This window comes from Schistocerca serialis, chromosome 9 (assembly GCF_023864345.2).
Source record: "Schistocerca serialis cubense isolate TAMUIC-IGC-003099 chromosome 9, iqSchSeri2.2, whole genome shotgun sequence".
In the NCBI taxonomy this organism is placed as follows: domain Eukaryota; kingdom Metazoa; phylum Arthropoda; class Insecta; order Orthoptera; family Acrididae; genus Schistocerca; species Schistocerca serialis.
The window spans coordinates 353,567,711-353,595,162 of NC_064646.1; positions in this window are offsets into that span (position 1 = coordinate 353,567,711).

The following is a 27,452-nucleotide window of genomic DNA, read 5'->3' on the forward strand; positions in this document are numbered from 1 at the left end:
TTGCTTAACCTGCACACTACAACCCCACTGAAAATCAAACAAGTTGAAATGTGTGAACTACACTTACTGTTTGCAAATCAGTTGATTGCTGCACTCCTTTCTGAACTGGCAGAAATTCGAAGACTTCAGGCTGTTAATACTTTTTGTTTTGCCAGAGACACTAATAATAATAATAATAATGATAATGATAATGTGTACAGCACTATAGTAGCTCTTATCTAGTTACTGCTCTGTCGTGCTCTCAATTAATTCATTTATGTGTCTCGAAGCGACTGATGAAGCAGTTTCTGGACTACTGCAGTTACTGTTTACAACTTGGAGAAGACATTTTCTGGAGATATGTAGCATTTATTACGTGTATGTCTCACTTTTATCATCAGCGATGTACGGGACAAAGTGTGTAGTGGGTGGCCTATGTGAGGTACCTGTAACCACCACCGTGTTAATGCGACTGACTGAGAAAAACTAATTATTGATATCTTATATAACCAGTACTAGAGTCTTACAAAAATGTGATAACAGTAATGATATTTTGGAAAAAAATAGTTTCGTGATTGTAACAAAATGTTTTTGCTACCGTGGAGATCCACAGCCTCGAAATGTTTAATAAAAGGATACATTGTCAGTAGTAGATTGTATTGTGCTTTATTAAAATCGCGCTGTTAGCTAAATTCACCTCAGAGACATTATCAAGCACATTTGCTATGTCATGTATTACATATCGTGCGCATTGTGTGATGAGCACGACATGTAATACATGACATAGCAGATATGCTTGATAATGGCTCACTGGCAAAATTAGCTAATAGCACTCGTTTTATAAAGCACAACACAGCCTACAACGGACAATGTATTATTTTTTGAAACAGAGACGAGTAGTTTAGTTTTTACCTCTCCGAAAACTTCATTTTATCCCTCATGGGGTAATTACCTTCAGGTTGGGAACCACTGCCTTGGTCTAATCTAGTCCTCACGATCCCCACAGGAGCGATACGTAAAGAATGTCGAAACAAAACACCTTTCAGCCATCTAAATTTCCAACTATTATTTCATTGAGAAACCAAGTTCGGCGATAGATTACGTCATTTTTAGACTGATGTGTAGGAGGATTCCCATTTATGACTTAGTCAAAATCGGGGCCGGCATTCAAGACTGTTATCCGTATATTTCTTCTGGATACACTGATCCCTCCGATCGCTGGCCCCTGTTTTGAGTGGACCAGAGGTGGGATTCTTCCTACTCGTTAGTCAGGTGTTCTACCACTGAACGTAAGTCTGTCAACTGTTTTACCTACTTATATCCCCCAAGTATTTGTATGAGATGACTGATTCAAGTTGTTGATGTTGTACTTTTAGAATGCTACATTTGTTTTAGTTTTGTGGAAGAGCACAATTTGATATTTCAGGCCGTTTAAAGCAAGTTGCCACTACGTTTGGCATCTTCAGGTCTTATCAAGATCCAACTGAATTTTGTTACAGCTTTTTGTCAGACGGTACTTTGTTATAGGTAACTGTTTCATCTTCGAAAATGACGCTGTTACTAAGAACGAAACTTGTCTAGCTTGAAGGGGGAAACCAGATGGCGCTATGGTTGGCCCGCTAGATGGAGCTGTCATAGGGCAAACTGATATGAACTGCGTTTTTTTAAAATAGGAACCCCCCTTGTTATAACATATTCGCGTAGTATGTAAAGAAATATGAATGTTTTAGTTGGACCACTTTTTTCGCTTTGTGATAGATGGCGCTGTAGTAATCACAAACATATGACTCACAATTTTAGACGAAAAGTTGGTAACAGGTAGGTTTTTTAAATTAAAATACAGAACATAGGTACGTTTGAACATTTTATTTCGGTTGTTCCAATGTGATACATGTACCTTTGTGAACTTATCATTTCTGAGAACGCATGCTGTTACAGCTTGATTACCTGTAAATACAACATTAATGCAATAAATGCTCAGAATGATATCCGTCAAACTCAATGCATCTGACAGTACGTGTAACGACATTCCTCTCAACAGCGAGTAGTTCGCCTTCCGTAATGTTCGCACATGCATTGACAATGCGCTGACGCATGTTGTCTTGCGTTGTCGGTGGATCACGATAGCAAATATCCTCCAACTTTCCCCACAGAAAGAAATCCAGGGACGTCAGATCCGGTGAACGTGCGGGCCATGGTATGGTGCTTCGACGACCAATCCACCTGTCATGAAATATGCTATTCAATACCGCTTCAACCGCACGGGAGCAATGTGCCGGACATCCATCATGTTGGAAGTACATGCCGTGAAACATCTTGTAGTAACATCGGTAGAACATTACGTAGGAAATCAGCATACATTGCACCATTTAGATTGCCATCGATAAAATGGGGGCCAATTATCCTTCCTCCCATAATGCCGCACCATACATTAACCCGCCAAGGTCACTGATGTTCCACTTGTCGCAGCCATAGTGAATTTTCCGTTGCCCAATAGTATATATCTACATCTACATCTATACTCCGCGAGCCACCTTACGGTGTGTGGCGGAGGGTACTTATTGTACCACTATCTGATCCCCCCTTCCCTGTTCCATTCACGAATTGTGCGTGGAAAGAACGACTGCTTGTAAGTCTCCGTATTTGCTCTAATTTCTCGGATCTTTTCGTTGTGATCATTACGCGAGATATATGTGGGCGGTAGTAATATGTTGCCCATCTCTTCCCGGAATGTGCTCTCTCGTAATTTCGATAATAAACCTCTCCGTATTGCGTAACGCCTTTCTTGAAGTGTCCGCCACTGGAGCTTGTTCAGCATCTCCGTAACGCTCTCGCGCTGACTAAATGTCCCCATGACGAATCGCGCTGCTTTTCGCTGGATCATGTCTATCTCTTCTATTAATCCAACCTGGTAAGGGTCCCATACTGATGAGCAATACTCAAGAATCGGACGAACAAGCGTTTTGTAAGCTACTTCTTTCGTCGATGAGTCACATTTTCTTAGAATTCTTCCTATGAATCTCAACCTGGCGCCTGCTTTTCCCACTATTTGTTTTATGTGATCATTCCACTTCAGATCGCTCCGGATAGTAACTCCTAAGTATTTTACGGTCGTTACCGCTTCCAATGATTTACCACCTATGGCATAATCGTACTGGAATGGATTTCTGCCCCTATGTATGCGCATTATATTACATTTATCTACGTTTAGGGAAAGCTGCCAGCTGTCGCACCATGCATTAATCCTCTGCAGGTCCTCCTGGAGTACGTACGAGTCTTCTGATGTTGCTACTTTCTTGTAGACAACCGTGTCATCTGCAAATAGCCTCACGGAGCTACCGATGTTGTCAACTAAGTCATTTATGTATATTGTAAACAATAAAGGTCCTATCACGCTTCCCTGCGGTACTCCCGAAATTACCTCTACATCTGCAGATTTTGAACCGTTAAGAATGACATGTTGTGTTCTTTCTTCTAGGAAATCCTGAATCCAATCACAAACCTGGTCCGATATTCCGTAAGCTCGTATTTTTTTCACTAAACGTAAGTGCGGAACCGTATCAAATGCCTTCCTGAAGTCCAGGAATACGGCATCAATCTGCTCGCCAGTGTCTACGGCACTGTGAATTTCTTGGGCAAATAGGGCGAGCTGAGTTTCACATGATCTCTGTTTGCGGAATCCATGTTGGTTATGATGAAGGAGATTTGTATTATCTAAGAACGTCATAATACGAGAACACAAAACATGTTCCATTATTCTACAACAGATTGACGTAAGCGAAATAGGCCTATAATTATTCGCATCTGATTTATGACCCTTCTTGAAAATGGGAACGACCTGCGCTTTCTTCCAGTCGCTAGGTACTTTACGTTCTTCCAGCGATCTACGATAAATTGCTGATAGAAAGGGGGCAAGTTCTTTAGCATAATCACTGTAGAATCTTAAGGGTATCTCGTCTGGTCCGGATGCTTTTCCGCTACTAAGTGATAGCAGTTGTTTTTCAATTCCGATATCGTTTATTTCAATATTTTCCATTTTGGCGTCCGTGCGACGGCTGAAGTCAGGGACCGTGTTACGATTTTCCGCAGTGAAACAGTTTCGGAACACTGAATTCAGTATTTCTGCCTTTCTTCGGTCGTCCTCTGTTTCGGTTCCATCGTGGTCAACGAGTGACTGAATAGGGGATTTAGATCCGCTTACCGGTTGACGTTACCGCTGTTGGTGAATGACGCTTCGTCGCTAAATAGAACGCGTGCAAATAATCTGTCGTCGTACCTTAATTTCTCTTGTGCTCAGTGGCAGAACTGTACACGACGTTCAAAGTCGTCGCCATGCAATTCCTGGTGCACAGAAACATGGTACGGGTGTAGTCGTTGTTGATGAAGCATTTGAGATTCCCGATTCTCGCGCAGTTTGTCTGCTACTGATGTGCGGATTAGCCACGACAGCAGCTAAAACAACTACTTGGGCATCATTTGTTGCAGGTCGTGCTTGACATTTCAGATGTGGCTGAACATTTCCTGTTTCCTTAAATAACGTAACTATCCGGCGAACGGTCCGGACACTTGGATGATGTCCAGGATACCGAGCAGCATACAGCAGTGAGCATTGAAGATATCTCTTTGGCAAAACAGCGTGTCCTACGGCGTGAAGGAGTCGTAACTGTGCATTGCACATCCTCGTTAGACAGGAATCGTCGATCCGTCATGGCTTTTCTTATGGGACCAAAAGCGGGGTTATCGCATGGGGAAAATGGGGCCGAGCGTTATCGTGATGCATCGGTGCGGATCTTGTTGCTCCGTTTCACAACGGTTGTTTTCGACAGACATGCTGCCTCATACACATTACTCATTCTCCTTGGATGCCTACCGGCAGCCAAGAAAAAAATAAGATCACGTTGGTCCTCTTCGGACGCATTTCGCAATTACGTCACCATAGTTCACGTTTTCGCATTTACCGCACGCAGGAAGACACGACTGCCAGACTAATCACTTGTCTACATGTCGGTGCTCGTATGCGCGAACCGATGTCGAGCTGCGTTGCATATACGCTCCAGCAACACCGTCAAACGGAAACTTTTTGATCGTCCCTTATAAATTTCCTCTTGAATTGCAATGAGAAGTCAGGGAAAAGCGTGAACTGATGTATGTGCAAAGTTTTGAAATAACACTAAGCAAATGTGGGACTGTAATTCAGTGTTGAGGGTACTCCGTTCACGCACTTCATACTTACGTACAAATCCAAACGTCTAATTTCTACTTTCGTATGCCATTTTGCTTATTTCGTCTTAAAACAGTGCGGCCGCTATGCGAAAATAATAATCTTCTCTGAGAACCAAAGTTCTTCATCGTCGCTCTAACAGTATATATATATATATATATATATATATATATATATATATATATATATATATATATATACCAGGGCCAAAAGACATGGGATAGCGTTATGGACTTATAAAGATGGTGGTAGCATCGCGTACGCAAGATATAAAAGGGCGGTAGATTGGCGGAGCTGTCAATATTGCACTCCGGCGATTCGTGTGAAATGGTATCCAACGTGATTATGACCGCATGACGGAAATTAGCAGACTCTGAACGCGGAGTAGTAATTGGAGCTAGACGCATGGAACTTTCTATTTCTGAAATGGTTAGGGAATCCAATATTCCGACACCCACAATGTCAAGAGTGTGCCGGGAATATCAAATGCCAGGCTTTATGTACGACTAATGTATCTGTTAGTACAGTGCGGTGAAATTTGGCGATAATTGGCTATGACAGCAGATAATGAACGTGAGTGTCTTTGCTAACAGCACGGTATCGTCTGCAGCGCCATCCCTCGGCGCATGACCATATCGCTTGGACCCCAGACTGCCGGAAAACCCAGGCCTGGTCAGATGAGTTTCGATTTCATATGGTAAAAGCTGACTGTACGGTTCAAGTGTGGCGCAGACCCCGTGAAGCCATGGACCCAAGTTGTCAACAAGTCACTGTGCAAGTTGGTGGCAGCTCCATAATGGTGGGGCTGTGTTTACATCGAATGGAATGGGTACAGTGGTTAACCTCAAGCGATCTATAAATGGCTATGCTCGGCCTATTGGAGACCATCTGCAACCATTTATAGACTTCATGTTGCTAAAAAACGATGCGTCACGTGGCCGAGCCACATCTGTTCGCGATTGGTCTGAAGAACATTCTGGACAGTTCGAGCGAATGATTTGTCCTTGCAGATCGCGCGAGATGAAGCCCATCGAACATTTACGGTACATAAACAAGAGGTCAGTTCGTGCACAAAATACTGCATCGGCAACAACTATGGACGGCTATAGAGGCAGGATGGCCTAATATTTCTATAGGGGACTACCAACGACTCATTCAGCCCATGCCACGTCGAGCTGACGCAGTCTGCCAGGCAAAATGTTGTCCGACACGATATTAGCAGGTGGCCCATGAATTTCGTCAGCTCAGTGTGGTATTGCATCTGATGTGCCGATTATCAGCACTGAAAATTATTAATGAAATGTTCTTAGGCTACGCTTGTTATCGCGTTGTTCTCTTCCGTTTGCTGTAGTATAACCGCTCGTTCGTAATACAAGAGAATGGTAGAGAACAGTGGCAAATTTTCCGCTGGTTATCGCTCCCATTCGCTCCTATGTAAGCCGGGCTTTGCGAGGTCTACGAGTTCATGTGTTTGCGGATAGGCTGTCGAACTGCAGCTTGTGTACAGCACGGAATTGATTCACAGCGGAGCCCCACCACTACCGCTTTTCCTTCCCCTACAGCGCCGTGAAGCAGGTAGGCGCCTTCACTCTGTAATAGATATTACGTTGGGAAACAAAAGTAACTGAGAGTGTTTTGCTGGACTTCGAAACTACTACAGCATCCTTGCTACGGTTTTCTGACGAAGTTACATTAACTTGAGATGGCTGCAACAACATCCACCTACGCTCTTAATCAAGGTCTTAAACGCACAGTAAAGCAGTTGAGTTAATTAGTAGGTACCTAGTTAAATTTTGGTGGTACGAGTAATTTTCCCTCTCCGGCTGGCAAATGGAGGATAAGTCGTAGTGTTATGATTCTCTTCCCTACTATTACCAAAAGTACCTCGGTATTATTTTATGAACTGAAGGAATGAGGCACTGTCAATGGCGATCCTTCAGTCGTTTAGGAACTCTGTGACTGGCTATTTCACTACTGTACGTAATGCACCTGTACTGGACTGAAACCACTGTCATCGGTTCATTTCACACTCATCCATGATAACATAAATACATTTCTTTGAAAACACTAATGAAAGTCACTATTACGAGAGATATTCATAGATAACACTTTATAGCAACTCAGAGACTAACTGGCCCAGGAGAACAATGCGAGATTTACACATTGTTGACGTAGATTGCAGCCTGAGTAAAAAATTGTTTAAATGGCTCTGAGCACTATGGGACTTAATATCTGAGGTCATCAGTCCGCTAGAACTTAGAGCTAGTTAAACCTAACTAACCTAAAGACATCACACACGTCCATGCGCGAGGCAGGATTCGAACCTGCGACCGTAGCAGTCGCGCGGTTCCAGACTGAAGCGCCTAGAACCGCTCGGCCACAACGGCCGGAACACTTCTAAGAGATTTTCAATATACTTTTCTCTAATTTTGAGAGGAAAGCAAATAAGAAGGTCAAGTCATTAGCTGTCAAGGTGTCTCTGGAATATACAGCTCGGTTTCTTGGAGGGAGGATACAGAAAGAGCAATGAGAGTAGAGGAAAATTAAATAAGAGACTCTAAGAGTATTATTTATGTAGTATCGACTACCATAAATTTATAAAAAACATCCAAGAGACCTCACGACAGTTACAGGTACAAGTGAGAAACAAAAATGTTCGCTACAGGACGATTTAATTCAGACGGTTGGAAATGAGTTTGTTTTTCTTGAACGAATGGACATCGCAATAATTCATATGTCTACTCTTGAGCAGTTAAATCATCTCACATTTATGTGTAATATTCGCTTGTAACCAATAAATCTAATTTTTCTTTGAAACAGTCAATACCGTTATGCCTTCAAACAATTTCCAGTTTTAAATTCTGCTATGTTATTACGTAAAGAGATCATCAGAAATCACAAGAGTTTAAGATCACATTACTGCGTACTACCTAGACTATATGGCCTTCTTAAAAAAAATCTTTTTACGGCCAATAATGATCAACATTGTTACCCTCACAAACGATTCAGGCAAATGTCTAGTTTGCTTCATGAGACCATTGGTTCGCAATTGCTCACGTAATATACGGAAATCGGCCGATTTCATCAACAGACTGCGGGCTCTTCGCCTAAATACTTCAAACTGTTTAATTAGTTTCGATGTAGTATCTCTTTTTACAAGTGTTCTTCTCGCAGAGTCTTTGGCAGCTTAAAATGATAACATCAACAACCCATAGCAACTGTAACCATATAGCATCTTTGGCCAAATGTCACAACAATCAATCTGGCGCAGAATATGAAAATTACAAGAAGAGACGATTAATAACACCAGCAAATCATAGATTATAGCATAAGAGTGCTAAGCCTGCACAATGTTGTATTACAATACGAAGTGACAGGGATCACTGATGATGTATGGATTTAAGTGCGAAATTTATATATCTGAAAATACGATTAACTAAATTTATAATAACATAAAAAAATTGTGTAACTTTTGCAGATGGTCTGAAGATGGCAGTCTATCCGAAACGGATCCGTCACAATAAAAACATTAAACTACTGTGGCAGCAATATTGATTTTATTCGACAGGAATACAGACATACTATTAACTTAGGAATGATATAATAAGAAGTGGAGGGAAGGTAAGGCGAAATGGCTGCATGAAAAATGTGAAGAAATTTGAAAAAAAAAATGATCGTCGGAAGGAGAGATTCAGTATATAGAAAAGTCAAAGCAACCTACGGTGAAATTAAAAACAAGACTGGTAGCATAAAGAGTGCATCGAGCGAGGTGGCGCAATGGTTAGCACACTCGACTCGCATTCGAGACGATGACGGTTCAAACCCGCGTCCAGCCATCCAGATTTAGGTTTTCAGCGATGTCGACTGAACATTAAACCCAATCTTCCTTCCTTCTTTCATTAAGAATGCAACGGAAATTCCAGTGTTAAATGCAGGTGGAAAGAGTACACCGAAGGCCACTGTGGGGCTGAAGACACGACTGATAACGTGATAGAAGAAGCAACAGGAGGCGATGTAGAAGAGATAGTGAGTTCAGTATTAAACTCAAAAGAGTTTTCGTAGATCAAATAAGGTAGAAGGGATAGATAATATTCTATCAGAATATCTAAAATCATTGGGGAAGTGGCAATAAAACAACAATCCAAATTGGTGTGGTGATATACCATCTGACTTTCGGAAAAAGATTATCTTCACAATTCCAAAAACTGCAAGAGTTGATAAGTGTGAGAATTGTCACACAATCAGTTTTACAGCCCATGCATCGAAGTTGTTGACAAGAATAATACACAGATGAATAGAAAGGAAAATCGATGATGTGTTAGAAGGTAATCAGTTTGGTTTTAGAAAAGGTAAAGGCACCAGAGAGGCAGTTCTCTCATGCAGTCGATAATTGAGGCAAGACTAAAGAAAAATCAAGACACGTCCATAGGATTTATCGTTTTGCAAAAATCGGTCGACAATGTCAAACGTTGCAAGATGTTCGAAATTCTGAAAAAGTTGGGGTAATCTATAAGGAAAGACGAGTAATACACAATATTTACAAGAGCCACGAGGGACGTCAAAGATCAAGAACGAAGTGCTTGGATTAAAATGTTGCAAGACAGGGATGTGGTCCTCCTCCTCTATACATCTAAGAAGTAATGACGGAAATAAAAGAAAGGTTCAAAAGTGGGATTAAGATTCATGGTGAAAGGATATCAACGATAAAATTTACTCATGACATTGCTTCTCTCAGTGAAAGTGAAGAATCTGCGGAATGTAATGGACAGTCTAATGAGTACAGAATATTGATTGAGAGTAAACCGAAGAAAGACGAAAGTACTGAGAAGCAGTAGAAATGAGAACAGCGAGAAACTTTACATCAGGATTGATCATCACGAAGGAGATAAGAAATAAATAATCTATGACGGACGGAGCAAGGAGGACGTAAAAATCATACTAGAACTGCCGGAAAGGGCTTTCCTGGCCAAGAGAAGTCTACTAGTATCGAACACAGGCTATAATTTGAGGAAGAAACTTCTGAGAATGTACATTTGGAGCACTGTATCGTACGGTAGTGAGACATGGACTGTGGGAAAACCAGAACAGAAGAGAATCGAAGTATTTGAGATATGGCGCTACCCAAGAATGTTGAACATTAAATAGACTGAAAAGGTAAGGAATGAGGAGTTTCTCCGGAAAATCTGCAAGAACAGGAGTGTATGGAAAACACCGACAAGGAGAAGAGACAGGGTAGTAGGACAACTGCTATCACGGAATACCTTCCATGGTACTAGAGGGTAGAAACTCTAGAGGCAGACTGAGACTGGGATACATGCAGGAAATAACTGAGGCCTTACGTTGTCAGGGCTAGTGCGATATGAAAGAAAAAGCTTCGGCTATCATACTTCTCTGCCCAAAGAGCAAAACTCATTAAATACTTTTACTGTTCTTTTCCTAGTCTCATTCTCTCAGCATAGCTTGATTTGATTCAGCTGCGTTCGATACTATTATTTTACGTTTGTCGATGTTCACCTTATTATGTATTTTCCAGAAAGAAATCTTTCCTGTCAACTTTAATGATGGTTGAGTTTAATGATAGTGAAAGAAATTTTGTGTTGGTATCCAAATTATGACCAGTTGTACGTGGTTCTGTAAATATATAATGACCAATGGTTATCAGTTCATCGAGTGGAAAGCTGAACAGCATATCTATCCAATGTAAAGCTTCTTAACTTCTCGTTAAGGCGGTCGCTACGATCACGGAATACCTTCCATGGTACTAGAGGGTAATAAATTCACATGGCTGATGACAAACAAGCAATTCTTCAACATCTTTTAATATATAACAGTGTCGTCGGCAAATACCAAAGTTTTCTTTTCTCTCCCAGTTTCAAATCTCTTTTCAAATTTCCTTGGTCTTATTTCCACTCACGCCTCATCTACTACCTTCCTAACTTTACAGTTCTCCTGCGAAACTTGCAGAACTACCGCCCCTAGGAAAAGGGTTGTACCGGAGACTTGGCTTAGCCACAGCCTGGGGGATGTTTCGAGAAGGAATTTTTCACTCTTTTGCAGAGTGAAACCTTCATTTTGAACTATTGTTTGCCTTTAATGTCCTCCAACTCTTATAACTATAATCTAGTTTTTGTATGATTTGTAGACAAGCTTCTACTCCCCTTGTTCTGTCCCTACACCCTTTCACGTTTCAAAGAATGTATTCCAGTAAAAAAATGAACACACTCCAAACCAGCCCTATTCTCCCTACTCTTATGGACCACGTTAGCTGATTCTTTGTGTGTATTCTTTTTCGCAGGTATATCTTAAGTAACACAGTTTGCCGCCGTCCAGCCAGCATGGGGGGCAAGATGTCCATCTAACCACTGGCGGAAGTCGATCCTACATCCTAGGTGTGGAACAATACCGAGCACTACATTACGCAGGATACAACACACACGTACGAGTAATTACTCTTGAGTACATTATGAGAGTGACAGTGATCAATGTGTTACAAATATTTACTATCAAAAACAAACTTGATCACAATTTATTTATTACGGTGACCGGTTTCGATAACTACTCTGGTCATCTTCAGACCTACAAATCGTATACAAAGCTTTAATTAGAGGTTTACATACATTAAAGAAAATACATAAAGTTATAAAGCTATAAAACAATGAGCTGGTCGGGATGGCCGAGCGGTTCTAGGCGCTACAGTCTGGAACCGCGCGACCGCTACGGTCGCAGGTTCGAATCCTCCCTCGGGCATGGATGTGTGTGATGTCCTTAGGTTAGTTAGGTTTAAGTAGTTCTAAGTTCTAGGGAACTGATGACCTCAGAAATTAAGTCCCATAGTGCTCAGAGCCATTTGAACCATTAAACACAGTATGTTACAGAGAGGAGGCACGTTAATGACACGATAATAATTGTTCCTGATTTTGCTGGAAGAAAGAATTAGTGATTCAAGAAACTGCGTATCTTCGTTTTTCATTGTAAATTCCGATTCTGAAATGCGTAGAAATTTGTGGAACATTATGCTTTCCCGCACAAAAGTTTGACGGTGCACTTTTCTCAAAAGAGCGGCAATTTATAGTTTCGTGCACGCAAGGGTGAATCTGGTTGTCGCTACATACAAGCTGACAATTACTGATGAAATAAAATCGTCATAACGTCTGAATAGTAATGACGTTGTTCAAACTGTACAGTTTACCAGGGGCATGATGGTAATTAGTATCCACAGTATGGTTTGGTTTAGTGACAAAGTCCACTTTCATTTGGATAGGTTCGTTAATATACACATTCGGAGACTGAGAATCCGCAATTTCGTGATCGAAAATTCTCTTCAGCCTCGACTGGTAGCTGTGTGGTGTGCAGTCTCCAGTCGCGGAATAATCGGTGCGATGTTCCTTGATGGCACGGTACGTAGCGAACGGTACGTGAAGCTTCTGGAAGATGATTTTATCCCTATTATCCAAAGTGACACTGGTTTTGACAAGATGTGGTTCACGCAAGACGGAACTCGACTCCATCGAAATAGGAAAGTGTTTGGTATTCTGGAGGAGCAATGTGGGAGCCACATTCTGGCTCTGGAGTATTCAGAGACAAATGGCATTGGCCTCGATTGGCCGCCATATTCTCCGGATCCGAACACATGCAGCTTCTTTTTGTGAGGCTGTACTAAAGACAAGGTGTACAGCGATACCGCAAAACCATTGCTGAGCTGAAAACAGCCATTCAGGAGGCCATCGACAGCATCGATGTTCCGACACTTCAGCGGATCGTGCATGCGTTATTCGTCTGCGCCACATCATCGCCAATGATCGAAGGCATATCGAACATGTCGTAGCTCAAATCCAAGTACCTGTAATGACGTTTAACTGTTGAATAAAGTGTGCGCACGCCGTAGTTTGTAACAAATTTACGTTTTCTTTTGATATAGTTCAATAATTGTCACCCAATATGAACGCATACACATCAAGCAGTCCTGGACTGGTCTGTGAGCACCAACGTACATCTCGCATAAGGACCACGAAAACAAGATAAGGTAAGTATATAAACAGTCGTTTTTCCCCCACTACACTTGCGAGTGGAGCTTGAATGGGAGTGACTAGGAGTGGCAATAAATGTCCACCATGCACCTGTTGGTAGATTGCGAAATATTGATCCAGCTACTGACTCCGTCTCTAATTACCTTGTCGTGGATGTTGTTATTGTGGTCTTCAGTCCTGAGACTGGTTTGATGCAGCTCTCCATGCTACTCTATCCTGCGCAAGCTTCTTCATCTCCCAGTACCTACTGCAACCTACATCCTTCTGAATCTGCTTGGTGTATTCATCTCTTGGTCTCCCTCTACGATTTTTACCCTCCACACTGCCCTCCAATACTAAATTGGTGATCCCTTGATGCCTCAGAAAATGTCCTACCAACCGATCCCTTCTTCTAGTCAAGTTGTGCCACAAATTTCTCTTCTCGCCAATCCTATTCAATACCTCCTCATTAGTTATGTGATCTACCCATCTAATCTTCAGCATTCTTCAGTAGCACCACATTTCGAAACCTTCTATTCTCTTCTTGTCAAAACTATTTATCGTCCATGTTTCACTTCCATACGTGGCTACACTCCATACAAATACTTTCAGAAACGACTTCCTGACATTTAAATCTATACTCGATGTTAACAAATATCTCTTCTCCAGAAACGCTTTCCTTCCCATTCCCAGTCTACATTTTATATCCTCTCTACTTCGACCATCATCAGTTATTTTGCTCCCCACATAGCAAAACTCCTTCACTACTTTAAGTGTCTCATTTCCTAATCTAATACCCTCAGAATCACCCGACTTAATTCGACTACATTCCATTATCCTCGTTTTGCTTTTGTTGATGTTCATCTTATATCCTCCTTTCAAGACACTGTCCATTCCGTTTAACTGCTCTTCCAAGTCCTTTGCTGTGTCTGACAGAATTACAAAGTCATCGGCGAACCTCAAAGTTTTTATTTCTTCTCCATGGATTTTAATACCTACTCCGAATTTTTCTTGCTACACGTTAGGGGCTACGCTACACCGTTTTGCGCAAGCTGCTCATTTGTGAAAATACAATCAATGTTAAGTTCTGTTCCTCAGAACGCGATGGCCATTATACTGTTGCCGCATCTGTGGATTCTTTTTCCGACCAGACAAAGTATTAACCATATCAAAATTTTGTCTCTTTTTTCTGTTCTGGTGCTACCACAACTGGAATTTCTAGTTGTCCTACGGTGCTCCTGCAGTTGTCGTTTGCACCTAGTGCATGGAATATTCTCTGTTAGAGCGAAATTAAACTGTCATCTCCTAAACGCATTTCCGCATCTGGAAACATGAGTGCAGTGGACGCGTTACGGTTAGAAATTACGGCAGTCGCCCTGTCAGAGCCTGCACCACACCAGAGCGCCATGCGTCACGCGGCGTCGCTTTTGGTTCTGATTTATTCAGAAAAAGCTGAAATGCGGAGACGCAGTATTCTATTAGGATGTTTATTCGCTCCTTTGTAAACTTATATTCCTATCTTTCACCGTCCCAAACACCACCCCCACTCCTTACATGTGTATGTATCTGTGTGTGTATGTGTGTGTTTTTTTTTATATAACTTTCCTCTTTCCACTTAATTTTTTTCACATCAGCATTAGCAATATACTGGAGGGTTTACTACACAAAAATACTGGAAAAGGAATATTTCGTTAGATATAGCTTCTCCAGACAGTTTTAACACTTTCTTTATTCAGACTCATGTATGGGAATTTTACGTATAACCTTTACATATATTTTTGCTTCTTTGATCCGTTCAGTGGGTTCCGTGCAAACAAATAATTGTCTCATACGTTTATGTCTGTAACTCTGAAACAGAAGTGACTCAGTATACAGATCTGGTAAGAAAGGGAAAGACTGAGGGAAGAGATAAGAATCATAAGCAAAATCTCTTTGCCATTTGTGTCATCACCAGATGAAACTACAGTGATCTGGCCATGACTGTGGGTTCTCTGATTGATCATACGAACTACAAAAGATGGAATATTAGTTTACTTTAGCACATGAATGATAAAAAGATGTACGTAACTTTATAAAGTCCTTTGCCTCAGGAGCGCTTGATAATTTACAACTGCCATTGACTATTAAAACATTCCTTGATGCACCAATTAACAAAATGTTCTTTTTAAGTACAATGTTCAACATCTGCAAAAGTACATGTCCATCTGAGACTTGAATAAGTTTTAACTTTCCTCGGTGATGCTAACCGCTTAAGATGAAGTCAAGAACTGAGACAGAGCACATCCGTGCTTGTCTCTGTATTGGCCTCCGTGTGAGAGTGTTGCTTTGTTGATACAGAAGGCACGTCTGCTTTATCATCTCCTAATCATCTCCCATACATCGTTGCAGATTGCAGCGACACATCGCTAATGTCTGTGATGATGATGGTGATGTTGGGTTTGTGAGGCGCTCAGTTGCGCAGTTATCAGTCTCAATTTTTTCACAGTCCAATTTTTTTCACAGTCCAATCGAGCCATTGTCACAAATGGTGATGAGGATGAAATTATAGCACAAATCAAACACCCAGTCCGCAGGTAGAGAAAATCCCCACGCGGCCGGGATTCCAACCCGGGAACCCGTGATCATGAGGCAACAATGCTAGCCACTAGACCACTGCGTAATTCTGTGGCAACGAACCACGTTCTGTGGCACCGCGATCTTTGGACGAAACCGCAAGTCGTCCATGTGAAATTAATGTGATGATAAAAGAAAATGCTCCAGAATCGTCTTCTGTGGAGTATGGAGGTCCTTCTCAGGTGTTATTTATTCCAGAAGTGAAGAGCAGTGATAGAGGAAATTACAGGAAATCTTGTGTTTTATTGGAGAGGGACAAGGGGAGACTGTACAGGGAAACAAAGGTTTGAGTGCAGTAAGCTGGTTCAAGTAGATGCAAAAAGGGACAGAATCAGGTCGTGTCCTCCCGACATTCGTCTTAAGTGATTTAGGAAGAAATGCCAGAGAATTGACTGGCAGCCGTTAGAATTTTGAGTCCTGTGTCTTACTACCACGCTTAGCCTACATCAAAGGCCGGCCAGAGTGACCGAGCGGTTCTAGACACTTCAGTCTGGAACCGGGCGACCACTACGGTCGCAAGTTCGAATCCTGCCTCGGGCACCGGTGTGTGTGATGTCCTTAGGTTAGTTAGGTTTAAGTAGTTCTAAGTTCTATGGGACTGATATCCTCAGATGTTAAGTCCCATAGTGCTCAGAGCCATTTTGAGCCTACATCAAAGGCACTGGATCTCGTATTTAGTTTGTGAAGACGTGATAGATATTTGATAAATGTGGCCAAGTTCCGAGGGAATTGTTTTTGAGCAAGTGGTGAAGAAGACGCAGTGTGTGGTCGTCGTGTTGTTCCTTGAAAGTAACTGAGAACGTGAAACAAATGCCTGGTCAAGCATGGGAGTATTGTTCAGGTACTTACAGTCATCTTGGCTTTCTGTAACGATGAAGCTCAGTGACTTGACACAAAACGATAAAGACATCATAACGGAACATCTGCAGCCGAGAAAGAGATTCAAGAAGAGGGAGCAAACAGAACGTCCCACAGTCCACATTAATGTAAACTTCGCCTCCCTCAGAACGAGGTGTAACTATCCAACTCGAGGTTCAAATGCAGCACATGTGATAATTATAAACGTCACAATGTTGGAATGCATGGCTCAATTCAGAAAGTAAATTACATAGAGTAAGAAGGTTCCACTCCCCCCTAAAAGACGTTGGATTTATTGAATGCGTCAAGATGTAAAAAGAGAAAAAAGCTGGGTTAGGATTTTAGTTCCTTCCGACGACATGCTCATTGGAGACAGAGATAGATACCTAACAGAGAACAACGTAGAAATAATTCGCCCGTGTATGTTATTCTACATCAGCATTAACATAGATACTCCGCAAGCCACTATGTGTTCCACTCGAAAATAGAGCCCTAATATCTCGTATCTTATCTTTGAGGTCCTTAAGCGCAATGTACGTTCGCGGCAGTAGAATCGTTCGGCAGCCAGATTCAAAAGCCGGTTCTCTAAATTTTCTCAATAGTGTTTCTCGAAAAGAACGTCTTATTCCCTCAAGGGATTCCCATTTGGGAATCTACGTAAAATTTACGTCTTGTTCGAACTTAACGGTAACAAATGTAGCAGCCCGCCTCTGAATTACTTGGATTTCTTCCTTCAGTCTGATCTGGTGCGGAACCCAAACACTCGAGCAGCACTCAAGAACATATCGCACCAGCGCCCTATATGCTTTCTCCTTTACAGGTGAACCGCTCTTTCCTAATATTCTCCCAATAAACCGGAGTCGACCATTCGACTTCCCTATCGCAGTTACACCTCATATCGCTTTGCAACGTTATGCCCAGATATTTCAACGACTTGACTGTATCAAGCAGGACGCTAGTAATGCTGTATCCGAACATTACATGTTTGACCTCCCTCCTGATCCGCATTAACTTACATTTTTCGACGTTTAGGGCTAGCTGCCATTCATCACACCAACTGGAAATTTTCTCCAAGTCGTCTTGTATCTTCCTACAGTAACTCAGCTTCGACACCTTAGCGTACACCACGGCATCATCAGCAAACAGCCGCAGATTGCTGCCCACCCTATCCGTCAAATCATTTATGTACATAGAGAACAACAGCAGTCCTATCACACTTCCCTGGGACACTCCTGACGATACCCTAGTTGTGATGAAAACACGCCATCGAGGAGAACATACTAGGTTCTATTATTTAATAAGTCTTCGAGCCACTCACATATCTGTGAAGTTATTCCATATGCTCGTACCTTCGTTAACAGCCTGCAATGGAGCACCTTGTCAAATGCTTTCCAAAAATCTAGAAATATGGGATCTGCCTGATGCCCTTCATCAATAGTTCTCAGTACATCATGTGAGAAAGGGCAAGCAGAGTTTCGCACGAGCGATGTTTTCTAAAACCATACTGATTCGTGCACATAAGCCTCTCAGTCTCAAGAAAGTTTATTATATTAGACCTGAGAATATTTACAAATATTCTGCAGCGAACAGAAGTCAGGGATATTGGTCTGTAACGCTGCTTGCCTGTTCTTTTACCGTTCTTATATACTGGAGTCACCTGCGCTTTTTTCAAGTTACTTTGGACTTTGCTGTAGGCAAAAGATTTACGAATAATGTAAAAAAGGTAAGGGGACAATGCCGTAGAGTATTCTTTGTAAAATCGAACTGGTATTCCATACGGACCTATGATTTATTTGCTTTTAATACTTTCAGTTATTTCTCTACGCTAAGTATGCTAATGACTATGTCATCCAAATGGGAGTCTGTCCGATGGTCGAACGACGGTATGTTTGTACGATTCTCCTGTGTGAACGAATTCTTGAACATGAAATTTAAGACTTCAGCTTTCGTTATGCTATCTTCGACTGCCACACCAGACTGGTCAACAAGGGACTGAATGGAAGCCTTAGACCAACTTGGCGAATTTACGTGCGACCAGAATTTTCTTTGGTTCTCAGCCAGATCTTTTTCCAAGGTCTGACGGCTTTAGTTGTATGCTTCGTTCATATATCCTTTCACACAGGCATGAACCTCTGCTAACCTTTGCCTGTCGTCATTTATGCGTTCTCCTTTGAACCGAGAGTGCAACAGGCTTGGGTCTATTCCATCCTTTATCTACTTACTATGCAGGTAACTCTCCAGACCCATTTACAATTTGCCTAAGCTTTGCCCATAATTCCTCTATATCCATTTTATTGAAACTAAGTGATGCAATTTTACTGTCTAAGTGAGTTGTTAATAACTGATTGTTTGCTATACCTAGCAGAAACATTGTCCTAGCCTTCTTGTCTGATTTATTAACTTTCGTAACCATAGCTGCCATATCGCTAATCCAGTATGGGCTTCCGAGCTAAGTGCTCAAGATAATTTTCAGTTAACGTGTTCAATAGTATCTCCTATGACTGTCTGTACCTCCCGCAATGAATCCATAGAGATCCCAGTCTATACTCGGTAGGTTAAAGTCTCCTCCAACCAGTATATCATGATCTGTGTATTTACGCGCTATTGACCGGAGATTTTCTGTGAATGACTCCAGAACTGTCATAGTAGAGTGGCCGGTAAAAAGTCCAACAATTAACTTGGTTTCACCTGCACCTGTTATAATTCACTGTTATACTCAACTTTTATCTCGATAGAGATAATATTTTTGGCAACTGCAATGAATACTCCCCCTCCTATGGCCTCTAATCTGTCTTTCCGATATATGTTCCACGACTCGCTAAATGTCTCAGAAGTTTGCACTTCGGGTTTTAACCAACTCTCGAAAAATTATTTGAGTACGAGAACTTTACTGGAGAGCAGTAAACTGGGGAACTTTATTAGTAATACTTTGACAGTTTGCTGATAAAATTATGCGAGTCGTAGTGTTTTTATTCTAACGCCGTTTGACTTTTCTTGCTGCATATCAACTGGTGAGTGCTCATTAGAGCACCTCATACTACTACCTAGCCTAAAAAACCCTCATATTCATTCCACAGGTAGTCTGCTACCCGAGTAGTTGCTTCCTTTGCGTAGCGTACTCCTGACCTATCAAGGAGAGTGCTACAAATCCCCACACGATAATGCAGGACTGGAAATCTGCTGCCAAGCCCGTCACAGAATCGACGAAGACTTCTGTTGAGACCACGCAGCTTCAAACCAAAGGACCCCGATCAACTCTGGGAACGACGCCTCAAATTGCCAGCTCTGCTTGCACCCTGCGCGGGAGGCAGTCTTCACCACCTCCGCCAGCCCGCTGTACGACCTTCGGATTGCCTCAGAACACATGCGACAGGAGTTGTTGGTGTCTATGTGAGCCACAACATGGAGAGGACTGCACCCTGCACACTCGATAGCCATAGGCAAGGCCGCCTCGAGATCTCGGATGAGGACCCCCGGCCGACATACCGAGAGCACATTAGCTTTCTTTCCAGCCCTGAACGCTATCTACCTATGGGTCTCCATAACGCGCCTCACTGCTCGCGAAAGCGTTACCACCTTTCACTCAGTCCTTTGTAAGGCCGGATTTATCACGTCGGATGCACTAGGAGGTACCTCGAAGCAGGGCCCGTGGGAAAAACAAGTGACACCTGAGGTATCCAAGCGACGAACCAGATTCTTCGCCTGCGCAACACTCTGCGGCAGCAGCCTGAAGGTGATTGACCGTAGCCAATATCTCGTTCAATTGTTCGCGAATTGCGGCCAGCTCATCCAGCGTCCGCACACAGCATTCACACGTTCTAGCTATCCTGGCAAGAAGTGAACTATACACATCAAAAAAAGTTTTCTATCACCTCGGTACCGAGAGGTCCGGAACCTGTACAGAAAACTGGAATAGAGATCTATATAAACATCATTTCCGCCTTTTCTATTGCTCATGAAAACCACACATTTCATGTTGTACCGCCATATAGTGAGACCTTCAGAGGTGGTCGTCCAGATTGCTGTACACACCGGTAAATCTAATACCCAGTAGCGCGCCCTCTTGCATTGATGCATGCTTGTATTCGTCCTGGGATACTATCCACAAGTTCATCAAGGCACTGTTGGACTCACTCTTCAACGGCGATTCGGCGTAGATCCCTCAGAGTGGTTGGTGGGTCACGTCGTCCATAAACAGCCCTTTTCAATCTATCCCAGGCATGTTCGATAGGGTTTATGTCTAGAGAGCATGCTGACCGCTCTAGTCGGGAGATGTCGTTATCCTGAAGGAAGTCATTCACAAGATGTGCCCGATGGGGACGCGAATTGTCGTCTGTGATGACGAATGCCTCACCAATATGCTGTCTATATGGTTGTACTATCGATCGGAGGTTGGCATTCACGTATCGTACAGCCGTTACGGCGGCTTCCATGACCACCAGCGGCGTACCCCCACATAGTGCCACCACTAAACAGCAGGGAACCTCCACTTTGCTGCACTCGCCCAGACGTAATTCGTCGTCCTGTGGCTGAACAAAAAGCATTATTCAACATGGTGGCGTTGCTGTCGGGGTTCCTCCGAGCCATAATCCGTAGCTAGCTTTCATCTACTGCAGTAGCAGCCATTGGGCGGTCTGAGCGAGGCATGTCACTCTGTATGTCCTCCATGTCCGAACAACATCGCTTTGGTTCAGTCCGAGACGCCTGGACACTTCCCTTGTCGAGAGCTTTTCCTGGCACGAGGTAACAATGCGGACTCGATCGAACTGCGGTATTGACCGACTAGCCGTGGTTAAACTACAGATAAAAATAGCCGTGTAACTCCTTCCTGGTGGAATGACTGGAACTGATCGGTTGTCGGACTCTCTCCGTCCAATAGGCGCTGTTCATGTATGGTTGTTTACGTCTTTGGTCTGGTTTAGTGACATCTCTAAACAGTCAAAGGGACTGTGTTTGTGATAGAATATCTACAGTCAACGCCTATCTTCAGGAGTTTTGGGAACTGCGGTGATGCAAAACGTTTTTTGATGTGTTTATAAAATCAGACAATCCTAGGTATGCAACTACACTTGTGATGTGTCACCAACGGACGTTGATACATTAATGAGCTACGTAGCTGTCTGTTCAGTGAGAAACTATTGCGCTACAGACTGAATGAATTTACACTTGCAAAAACTCGAAATTAAACTACTTAAACAGAGAAACACACTAAATGTAATAAATACAGAAAAGGAGAAACACTTAACTTGCTGCTCTGCAGATGTATATCAGCTGGGAGCTGGAGCCTACTAAACGAACGGACGGTTGCTGTCAAAAAAAAATCTAATGAGCAACTACTGCGCTACAGACGGTATGAATTTACACTTACAAAAACGCGAGATTAAACCTCTTAAACAAAGAAACACGCTGTCACCGTTACATTGGGTCTTGCATACTGTACCACAGATGACTGTTACGAAAGTTGAAGATACCACCCCGCTTAAAGGCGGCCTCATCCGTGAATAGGATGGATGACACGAATCCCGGAATCGTGCTTACCGGGTGAAGAAACCAGTGAGGAAACTGCTCCCGATGTGGAAAGTCTGTCGATAATAAGGCCTGCACACGATGTAATGATAAGGGTAGTAACAATTGTCATGGAGAATGTTCCATACGGTCGTCTGGCTTACGTTGTACTGGCGGGCCAACTGCCTGGTAGTGACAAGGCGGTTGCGTTCCACAGTGTAAATAACATTTTCATCCAAGTCTGGTGTCCGAACATTTCGGGTACGTCCTCCATGATTGCCTACTTCCTGAAACGACCCTGTCTGGGACCAACGGCGAAACACTATTGCAAGCATTGAATGTTGTGGTTGTTGTCGGCGGGGACAGGTCTCCTTATACAACCTTGTTGCCCGCCACCCGTTGCCATTTACCTTTCCGTAACCAAACACTCTGTCGACGAGATCTCGATTCGAATACGGATACGATGTGTACAACGCCGTATATATATTACAAAGTGAGTCAGCAGGAGGTCACGATCGTGCCACCTACCGTCACCTTTGTGAAGCTCCTGTCTCTTTCCTCTCCACCCTGGCCAGGCTCTACAATGTAGTCCTGTCCACCGGTTACTACCCTGACCTGTGGAAAACCTCCCGTATCCTCATGTTCCTTAAACCTGGCAAACCGCCGTCCGCCGTCTCCTCCTACCGTCCCATCAGCCTTACCTCGGTCTTCAGCAAGGTCCTGGAATCTATCCTCACCCGCCGCATCCACCAGCATCTCCGCCAGCACCGCCTCCTTCCCGTCACCCAGTGTGGCTTTCGGCCATCCTTCTCTTCCGACGATCTTCTCCTTCACCTCACTCATCTCCTTTCCGAACAGCTTAATTCCCGTCGCTCCGCAATCTTCCTCTCCCTTGACCTCGAACGCGCTTATGACTGGGTCTGGCATTCCGGTCTCCTCTTCAAGCTCCAAACCTTTGCCCTTCCCATTAACTACGTCCGTCTGATCGGTTCCTTTCTCTCCCGCCATCCTTCCTATGTCACCATCCATAACACCGATTCCTACACCTTTTTCCCCTCCGCCGGTGTGCCCCAAGGCTCCGTCCTCTCCCCCCTTCTGTACCTTTTGTACACGGCGGACATGCCGCCGCCGTCGCCCCCCGTCCACCTCCTCCAGTTTGCCGATGACACCGCGTTCCTCGCCCTTGCCCCCACCCTGCAACGCTCCCAACGCCTTCTCCAATCACATCTTGACCGGTTCACCGCTTGGTGCAACCAGTGGTTGCTCAAGGTCAATCCCTCCAAAACCCAGGCGATCATTGTAGGCAAAACCACCCCTTCCTTCCGCCTCCTTGATTTCTATCTCACCGTCTATGGCCGTCCTATCGCCCTCAATCCCACCCTTAAGTACCTTGGCGTCACCCTCGACCGTCGCCTCTCCTGGACACCCCATCTCCAGACGATCCAAGCCAAGGCACGTTCCTGACTCCGTCTCCTCAAGCTCCTTTCCGGGCGCACGTGGGGTCTGGACCCCTCCACAATCCTCCACACCTATAAATCCCTCATCCGCCCTATCCTTTGTTACGCCCATCCAGCCTGGATCTCCGCCCCCCCTACCTTCTATAAATCCCTCCAAATCCTTGAACGCCATGCTCTCCGTCTTGCCTATCGCATCCGTCTCCCCTCCCCCACGCGGATCCTGTATGATCTCATCCCCTTCCCCCACCTCCTCCTTTTCCTTGAAAGGATACAGATCCTGTACACCTCCCGTAAACTTGGTGCTCCTCACCCGCTCGTGTCCCCGATCCTCTCCCATCCCTGCCCGCTGCCGCGCCTGTATTCCCACGTCCCACCCGGTCTCCATCTCTCCACCCTCGTTACCCTCTCCCAAGGTGGCTTCCGCCAGCTCCCCCTCCCTGATGATGTCCTCGTCCCCTCCATCTACCCCTCTTATCAACTTTGATCCTCCCCCCCACCTCCTGTGTCCTCTCCTTTAGGCACCCTCCCTCCCTCCCTTCCCTTCCCTCCTCTTTCCTTTCCCCCCTCCCTCCTCCCCTCTCCACCGGGCTTCCCCTCCCCCTTCCTCCCTCCACCTCTCTCCTTTGCCCATGGCATCTCTGCTCCCCCCTCTCCCATTCCCCTTCCCATTCCTCCTCCTCCACCTCCCCTCTTGGCAAGTCCCCGGACTCGTACACGATCAGTGAACATTCGCGCGCCGGAGATCATCGCCGTCAGTGTTTCGTGTGTGTGCCTTCGTTTGTGTGTAGTGTTGTTCGCCGTCACGCCACCACCGTTCACGTGCCGTCGCCATCATCCATGTTCAGTGCATCGTGTCGCCCAGTGTTAGTGATGTTTCTCGTCCAGCGTGAACGGCTACATGTTTTTTCGATTTTTAGTGTCTACATTTTTTTGCCCACCGTTTTTACTGTCTACTCTGTGCCACCTTTATGTACTACTTGTTGTAACACTCAAGGCTGAAGAGCGGCGTATTGTGCTGCTGCCAGCCCGCCTTTGTATAAGGTGTTAAAATCACAATAAAGAAAAAAAAAATCAGCAGGAGAAGCGAATCGGACACATTACCAGTTACTGTGTCAGGAGAAGGCCACGAAGAACACTACTCTGGCAGCTGCGTGGTCTGGGGCGCCTTGTCACGGTCCGCGCGGCTGCCCCCGACAGAGGTTCGAGTCCTCCCTCGGGCTTGGGTGTGTGTGTGTTGTCCTTAGCGTAAGTTAGTTTAAGTTAGATTAAGTAGAGTGTAAGCTTAGGGACCGATGACCTCAGTAGTTTGGTCCCATAAGATCTTACCTCAAATTTCCAAAATTTCCTATGGCAGGAAACAACGCAAGGGCATGATATATGAGGAACAGTACCACACTCTACGAGGAAACAATGCATACTATAACTGTGGCTGCGTGGTACAGCGCGTATTAGACCGCAATCTCCGTAACAAAGTACGATTCAATAAAATGTCTCTAGTATGGAAACCGTGCATTAACGGACACAAGTTCGTTAGACCTTTTTGATCCCTATTCCTTCATCGATCAATTCCTAGCATTTGTACAACGTGGAAAAAATTACCTTGTATATGTCCGAAAAGAAAGGCGGGAGATCAGGATTCGAGTCCTAATCCGGCACAAATTTTTCACCTCTTTCCATCGATCCATTTCGATGCCCAGATGTAGCTTATGTCATTGAATATTAATAAAATTGCCAATCGTGTATCCACGAATAACTGAAAGATATTCATGTTTCAAATGATGACAGTGACGGCTGCTAGCGTATGAGTCAAATGTACCGTCGGCAGTAACAATAAAAACGATTTCGAAGCCTATATGCCAGTTTCACACACAACTCAACACTTTAGGATTTAAAAAGCCATAAACGAATTGTCTGAATGCGGTGTGTTCCATTCCATTCAAACGGCTCTGAGCGCTATGGGACCTAGCATCTGAGGTCATCAGTCCCCTAGACTTAGAACTACTTAAACCTAACTAACGTAAGGACATCACACACATCCATGCCCGAGGCAGGATTCGAACCTGCGACCGTAGCAGCAGCAAGGTTCCGGACTGAAGCGCCTAGAACCACTCGGCCACAGCGCCCGGCTCCATTCCATTCAAAGTGGCTAAGTTTTGCTCTAGATTAACTGATCTACAAGGTAGGTTAAAGTTAGATATAGTGGGAATTAGTGAAGTTCGGTGGCAGGAGGAACAAGACTTCTGGTCAGGTGACTACAGGGTTATAAACACAAAATCAAATAGGGGAAATGCAGGAGTAGCTTTAATAATGAATAGGAAAATAGGAATGCGGGTAAGCTACTACAAACAGCATAGATAACGCATTATTGTGGCCAAGATAGATACGAAGCCCACACCTACTACAGTAGTACAAGTTTACATGCAACTAGCTCTGCAGATGACGAAGAAATTAAAGAAATGTATGATGAAATAAAAGAAATTATTCAGATAGTGAAGGGTGACGAAAATGTTATAGTCATGGGTGACTGGAATTCGGTAGTAGGAAAAGGGAGAGAAGGAAACGTAGTAGGTGAATATGGATTGGGGCTAAGAAATGAAAGCGGAAGCCGCCTGGTAGAATTTTGCACAGAGCACAACTTAATTATAGCTAACACTTGGTTCAAGAATCGTAAAAGAAGGCTAAATGCATGGAAGAAGCCTGGAGATACTGACAGGTTGTATACATGGAAGAACCCTGGAGATACTAAAAGGTATCAGATAGATTATATAATGGTAAGACAGAGATTTAGGAACCAGGTTTTAAATTGTAAGGCATTTCCAGGGGCAGATGTGGACTCTGACCACAATCTATTGATCTGTAGATTAAAACTGAAGAAAGTGCAAAAATGTGGGAATTTAAGGAGATGGGACCTCGATAAACTGAAAGAACCAGAGGTTGTAGAGAGTTTCAGGGAGAGCATAAGAGAACAATTGACAGGAATGGGGGAAAGAAATACAGTAGAAGAAGGAAGAATGGGTAGCTTTGAGGGATGAAGTAGTGAAGGCAGCAAGGATCAAGTAGGTAAAAAGACGGGGGCTAGTAGAAATCCTAGGGTAACAGAAGAAATATTGAATTTAATTGATGAAAGGAGAATATATAAAAATGCAGTGAATGAAGCAGGCAAAAAGGATTACAAACGTCTCAAAAATGAGATCGACAGGAAGCGCAAAATGAATAAGCAGGGATGGGTAGAGGACAAATGTAAGGATGTAGAGGCTTATCTCGCTAGGGGTAAGATAGATACTTCCTACAGGAAAATTAAAGAGACCTTTGGAGATATGAGAACCACTTGTATGAACATCAAGAGCTCAGATGGAAACCCAGTTCTATGCAAAGAAGGGAAAGCAGAAAGGTGGAAGGAGTATATAGTCTATACAAGGGCGATGTACTTGAGGACAATATTATGGAAATGGAACAGGATGTAGATGAAGATGAAATGGGCGATACGATACCGCGTGAAGAGTTTGACAGAGCACTGAAAGACCTGAGTCGAAACAAGGCCCCCGGAGTAGACAACATTCCATTGGAACTACTGACGGCCTTGGGAGAGCCAGTCCTGACAAAACTATACCATCTGGTGAGCAAGATGTATGAAACGGTGAAATACCCTCAGACTTCAAGAAGAATATAATAATTCCAATCAAAAAGAAAGCAGGTGTTGACGGATGTGAAAATTACCAAACTATCAGTTTAATAAGTCACAGCTGCAAAATACTAACGCGAACTCTTTACAGATGAATGGAAAAACTGGTAGAAGCCGACCTTGGCGAAGAT